A 7229-nucleotide genomic window follows, 5' to 3' on the forward strand; every position below is an offset into this window, starting at 1 on the left:
GTGTGTGTTGGCAGGGGTCAGGTCTTAGTTAATAGGTAGTCAAATCATTAATAGTAATGGGTATCATATTCAAATGACTTTATACTGATAGAATGTTTTCCTGCAAAAAGTACTTCAGCAAGACAAAAATGTTGCACTGGCAGATGGTGTACAATAGATCTTTTGGTACACATTTTCAGGTACTTCAACCTAACGATTTTATCTTCTTTTATTTGGAAATAGGACCCTGCTTTTTTATTGATCCTTTCTTCAGGGTAACAAAAGCAAAGAAACTGAACCAAGATGATTAGAGGTGAACTTGTGCTGCTCCTAGGACTGCAAGTCCAGAGGCCCCATGGCACTTCACTCGTTTGCAGTGGATGGGTGTTCTCCTCTAGAACAGTGGGACTGGGAATGGCTAATTCTTATTTCATTTCATAGGGTACTTACAGCAGATTTTTTCTACTTAGCATCTAAGTTCTGAACAACTTATATAGTTTCCTACTTTTTTGTGTGTGTTATTGACACTTAAGGCAATAAGCATTTTTATGTTTAAGTAGCATAAAAATCTATTTACACTTGAATTTTGTGACTGTGCAACACCTAGTACAGTCTCAGGTTGACTGACATGCAGTTCTACAATACCATCAGATACAATAAAAGGCCTGACTGGGGACCTCCCCAATGACCTCCCCTGATGGAACAGTAGCAAAGGGCAAAGTGCAACTTAGAGAGAAGTGGAGGCTGATTTTCCCTTACTGTTTATGAAAATTGCAACAATCTGGTAACCATTTCACTGTTTCATCATAGCAACTTTTTGTTCTTGCTAAACATTTCTACTGTGTATTCATAAATAAACCATCTTTAGAACCAAAACCGATGGTTTAGGGGATTAAAAGTGGAGTCATCTGAGAGATACAAAGGGTTAGCCATAAGGCAGGGCACTTTTTGTCTTGCATCAAATGACAGTCCTACCACAGGAGTGATTAATGCAATGCTTCTTTTGCTGGGCTAATGATATCCTGCCTGGTCTAGAGACAGCCTGAAAAGGTATTGTCTGTATTCTACTTCACACTAAGGTCAGCCAGAATATAATTATATCAATGATATTTCCCTGTAGGCTTCCGGCCTTTTATAGGATTGATGCTAAGGTTACTCAATCGTTTACCAAGCTTTAAATAGTCTCGTGTCTTCATTGTCCAAGTTCATTATGTATTACAGCCCTAAAGACAGTCTGTGCTCTGTGACTGCTGCAAATGCCAAGGTTCCAGTGACAACTGAGTGGAAAAAGAACATCCTGTTATCATGGTTTTGAATTGTGAAATTGATTTGCACAGTTTTTGTATTTGTTTTTGTATGCTAAGGCCATCTCCCTTTTTTTTGTTTTGTTTTGTTTTAAGCTTTTTAATTGCCTGTTTTGCTTTTAATGTATTTGCTTCATTTCAAAGATTAATGACAATGCCTTGGGATGTGTCTCCGTGAAATATGTCAAATAGCATTACTGCTGTGCTAACTTTAATGCAAATGATTCTCTCTCAGGGGACCTTGTAGAGGGATACTGCCTTAGATACTGGAATTTGTATGCGGCAGAAGCTATGCCAAACAAACAAGGGCTGGTTCTGGTTTGAAAGAAATGGGTTAGAACAAAAGAGCTCAAGTTATTAGGATTCAAAATTCAAAGAGCTTCCGTGGTATATTGGCAATACATCAGACTTGTCCAGAGCACAGACATTCTGTACATACACAAAGGTCATCACTAGGCAAACAAATAATTACTATTCTTTAGAGTTTCGTTCTGATCTTAAAACAAAATACATGGTGAACAAACTCAGCAGCTTGAATCTGCCCAAAGATGAGTTACTGTTCTGTTTTTTTCCACATCTTTGCCTGCTTTTACTCCCAATTGCCACCACGTGCTTGCTTCTTCTGCACATCTGATGCTGGCTTTGGCACACTTCAGTCCCTTCTGAGCCAGTTTAATCTATCACAATAGCAGAAAATAAGTCCAGAAAAAAAAGAAATCTGGGTGGGTTTGAGCTGTTTTTATGAGTCAGATCATCTCTCAGAAAGGGCTGGTGAGCCACAGGCCCATGGAGAAGGTAAAAACATACACAGTCACAGAGAAGAGAGATGGGACAAAAGAGGTGGGAAGTGGGAAAAGAAGGAGGGCAAGAGGAGAACCTTCTCTTTGCAGATGCAGCCAGCCACAGCATCTGCTCAAGTGCCAGTGAACCACCACCTTGCACAAATTCTTCATCTGCTCATCCCAGACTAGCAGATACTGCTCACTGCTTCAAAGGACTCCCCTGGACAGGTCTGTGGCATCCAAATGCACCATACTCTCTAGAGATTAGTTGCCTAGACAGGCCTGATTTAGCTGTTTGATAAAGGTGAATACTTATTTTTCATTGCTACTGTTGCTGATCCTTGCCTTCCTGAGACATTCTTCCTTCAAGCTGACAAAAATCTCAGATTCAGACCATCTGTCTGGTGAGACGACAGCAAACGAAGTATGGCTAGTAAATACGAGAGGCATTTTCAGTGGTCTTCATCATCAAGGGTTGGGGGCAACCAAGATCCACTTCAAGTCCTCAACCTGAAAATTTTGCCCACAGAGCTCACAGGGGTCAAGGGCTTCTGCAAAAGCTCTTCTGAGAGCTTGCCTGCCAGCTGTGTGCAGAAGCAGAGGTACTGTGTCTACAACAGAACTATATGCTCTCATGTGTCCAGCAACAGAGGGGCTCATACATACATAAAATAGGTGAATTTCATGAACCAGAGGGGTGGTATCAAGATTTTAGCACTTTAAATATGCCAACACAAAAAGAGTCACATGAAACAGGCTAGAGAGGAAGTATTATTCCATCTGTATTAATAGTGACACAAAACCACACACAGTATATAAAGGCATGTATCAGAGGTCAAACTACAGGGAGGATTGCAGAGCCTGTTCTCTGCAATTAATCTTCAGACCCAAACAAAGACAATTTTTCACAAGCATCCAATGATTTAAGTTTTTGCTGATTTTTTTCTTGTGTTTTTCTACATTGTTTACTCTAAGTTTAATTCCTACATTTTAATAAATTCATGAGGAGCTTTATATGACTGCCTAAGAGAGCAGTATCTCACATTGATAATCCAGATCTCTTTTGGCCTGAGGTCCTGGTGCCTTTTAAAATATCATCTCTTTCTGATTTCTCTGTAGAGTGAATAGAATGTCAAATATCAACTATTAGCAACCTTGCCCATGCTTTTATATTTCTGGTTCTTTCTGAATCAGTGAATATATTCAAGACTTATTCTAACTAGCTGAAAAGCTAAAATGCTTCAAGCACCAAACGTTGAACAAAATCTTTCATTAAAGTCCATTAGTCTCCCTCTGAAAATTTCCAAGTATCTTAAAATTAAAACCTTAAAAATGTTTTCCAATAAACAGAACAAAGTCTCCTTTCCTATAAAGGATAGTTAGGGAACAAAATGAAGGCAGGACTTCAAAGAAACAGATCTTATTAGGATATCTTTTTGAACTACAACATTTTTAGGACCATCTGGAATTCATTTAAATTTTGTCAGCTTACTTGAGAAGTCAGTAATTAACCCTAACTGCTACTGTGAAACTTCCTGGAATAAGCTTTTGTGGATACGTTCCATCTGGAAACAAAGTTCAACAAATAAAGTAAGGTTTTGTAAACTTTCATAGAGGCAACAGAGATGCAGCACATTGTGCAGAAACAGAAATGACACAGCCTTGACTCTGCCTCTCCCTCATTCTGGACTGGCTATGCATACAACCACCATCAGAATGCGATAATTGAAAACATGTACCAGTAATGAGAAAGGGATAATGCAGTTGCAGAGATTCACCTGAGCCCAGAGAAGTTTAGATGTGCTCAACATTTGCTATTATTCCGCAACAAGCTTATAAGCTTAGTGAATTATTCTGGCTTCTGCCTGTACTTGCTGCTCAGTTAAAAGGAGCAGGACTGAAGCACAGGGTCACTGTGACCATACTAATGATGTACTTTTTTATTTCCAGATACAAAATTCTCAGAAAATTTCTTCCTATCCAGCCATCCAATTAATTTTATGCAACAGTTTGGATTACTTGGAGTTATATAAATAGGAAATGCTTTATCTGATAGTAGAGACCATATCACTAAACACTAAGAATCTTAATTTCTGGAGATTGGATTTGTCCTCACTTAGCCTGAAAAGACATCCCATTCTGTGCTTATTTGGTTGAAAGACCATAATGAAAGTAATCAAAAGTATGGTGTTTCTGAAATAGGCATTCTGTAGAACTTTTAATAGCTCAAAAAAAGTATTCCACAAACAGTAATGTCCAGACTTTTTAGAACTAGCAAATAACTTTGAGATTTTTATAAATCATTAAAAAAAAAAGAGAGAGAGAGAGAGAAAAAAAGATAAACACTAATAATTCCGAAGAGAGAATGTAAAACATAAGGTTTGTGGTAACAACAGACAAGGAAGCCTCCTGTTTCTTCCTTTGTAGGGCCTCATGGCAAGAGAAGTACACAATTCTGATCATTTATTGGTGAATACACATTTGGTCTTCTGAAACAGTAATGAAAGCAGGTGTGCTGGTTTTTGCTGAGGTAGAGTTAATTTTTTTCACAGTGGCTAGTACAGGGCTATGTTTTGGATTTGAGCTGAACACAGGGTTGATAATATAGAGATGTTTTTACTATTGCTGAGCAGGGATTGCACAGAGCCAAGGCCTTTTCTGCTTTTCCTACTGCCATGCTGGCAAGGAAGCTGGGGGCTCATGGGAGGTTGGGAACAGGCACAGATGGGACAGCTGACCCCAGCTGACCAAAGGGATATTCCAAACCATATGACATCATGCTCTGTTCATAAAGTGGGGAGAAGCAGGTGGTAGTGGGGGACACTTGGAGTGATGATGTTCGTCTTCACAAGTAACTGTTCTGTGTGATGGGGCCCTGCTCTCCTGGAGATGGCTGAACACCTGCCTGATCATGTGTAGCAGTGAAAGAATTCCTTCCTTTGCTTTGCTTGTCTGTACAGATTTTGCTTTCCCTATTAAACCCTCTTTATCTCAGCCCACGAGATTTCAGGCATTTACCCTTCCAATTCTCTCCTCAATCCCACTGTTGTGGGGTGAGTAAGCAGCTGCATGGGGCTTAGTTGCCAGCTGGGTTTTAAGCCAGGACAGCAGGACAGGGAAACGCTTCCATGTAAAAGCACGCCTCAACCATGAGAAAGGTATCCTGCGAAAGGCTGATGGTCAGTTTTGCACTGAGGTCAACTACAAACTTGTAAACTGGTCGAGAGACAGAACAGAGAAAGTAAATTACGGATATTGTCTCTGGGAGGGCTACCATATTTTATTCTGCTGTTAAAATACAGTAAGAGTAAGTAGGCTTGGACTTGTCACAGTTTTGTGACTTCTTCACAGTGCAACTTCCTCTCAGACATTTTTCCCTTCTTGAGCAAACACTTTTTAGGCTACATCTCCTCCTTATACTTGTTCAAGCTCTGCTGAAAACTGCACAATTAGTTAACAAGGACTAACTAAAAGGCTAACCCCAATCTAAAACTGTACACACTGGCATATTCTCCACTGCCTGTCAGAGAAACTGAGTTTGCCCTGCATCATCTGGAAGACTGTCCCTGCTGTGTGTGTTAGTCTAATACACGTCTTGTGGCCACAGGACTGTGAGTTCCACTTTGTGATCAAATAAGAAGAACTTCAAAAAGCTCAATTTCTTCTCTGTGTCCTCTTTGCACACACTAATAAGGTTAGCCACTATTTTGTCCTCTATTTTTGTAAAAGTGAAGTAGTGTAAGAGTGAAATTGTGCATGGGTTTTAGGGGAATTCCCTGATGGAGCCAGCATGCCTCAGTTACAGTAAATGCAAAGCTGAAAATGCCTGATACAGGGAAAACATATTCCAGAATAAACAGAAGATAGCATTTGTAACTGCAAAGTTGAGCTGACCTTTGTTAGCAATTCATTTGTACTTCAGGAAGGTTCTCAGCCGGTGAAAATAATAAAATGCAACAGTGATTTTGATGAAGGAAAGTGAACTTATTTTACCTAGGGAATAAGCCTTTATCTTCAGTAAACATAGAACTTGCATTTGTCTGTTCCACTGCAAAGCCTTTTTTTTTTTCTTACAGCTCGTGTCTTACATCCAAAAATTAAAGTCAAACCCCACAAATCCATACAGGATAAAGAGTGCTATGCAAGTGACAGGTTTTTCTACTTTAAAGTAGCTTATAATTTTATTTCTAGAGAAGGGACCGGGTGTCCAGGGAAAGCAATCACTTGCAGTAGTCCCAGAGCAAGAAAAATGTAAATTCTATAGGACTCCTGAAGTGAGATGTGAGATAAAATAAATAAATATGCAAACAACTAATATGTTAGGCTCATTTTGCCAGTTTTCACATCAAACATGAATGCCCCAATTTTCTTCAATGCCCCTTTCTTTGACCTTCCACTTTAGTGCAGAGACATATCTTTCTTCCTGAACGGCAGATCTAAAGTAAAACTTGAAGCTTATAAACAATAAATGTTTGTGAGAAATGCATATTTCTAAAAGAAAACCAGATACCTTACATTTTGTGCACAGCATTGCATTTACTCACAGACTTGAATACTTCTAATTGAACATACATGAAAAATTTGAAAATTTACTGTACCATGTATATGCTGTACCAGTTCTTTTAACACTAACAGGTGCCAAACCTGGATAGGTTTTGTAAAACTGAATTACCTGCTTACCTTGGGAGAGCAAAGGCAGTGTAAAAAGGCATGCATCTGCATTTCTCCAGCATTTCCAGGAGGAGAATATCATGCCGAGTTCTAAGGAATGGCTGGTGAGAAGTAAAATCATTCACATTTAGTAAAACCATACTTTTATGAAAGATTAAATCATTCACATATGCACTTAAAGCATAGCTGAGGAACACAAGGAGGGAATGTGATGACAGAGACATAACTAGGCAAGTATGTAATTCCACATAAAAAGTGAGAAAATTGAGAGGGTAAGATAGCTAACTGCTTGAATCCAGCTTTAAATTTAAGCTGGCTTCCTTTACTGAGCTTCTGGCAAACACTTTTACACCCAACATTCCTTCAGAAAAGAGTTGTTTTTTTCTCCAACCAGTTGATACTGTACTTCTTTTCCAAAGATTATGCCCATCTGTCATTCATACAGAACATTTGGAACTATAAAATAATTGACATTGTAAGTTATGTTTAGACA

Source organism: Corvus moneduloides, chromosome Z (assembly GCF_009650955.1).
Source record: "Corvus moneduloides isolate bCorMon1 chromosome Z, bCorMon1.pri, whole genome shotgun sequence".
Taxonomy (NCBI): domain Eukaryota; kingdom Metazoa; phylum Chordata; class Aves; order Passeriformes; family Corvidae; genus Corvus; species Corvus moneduloides.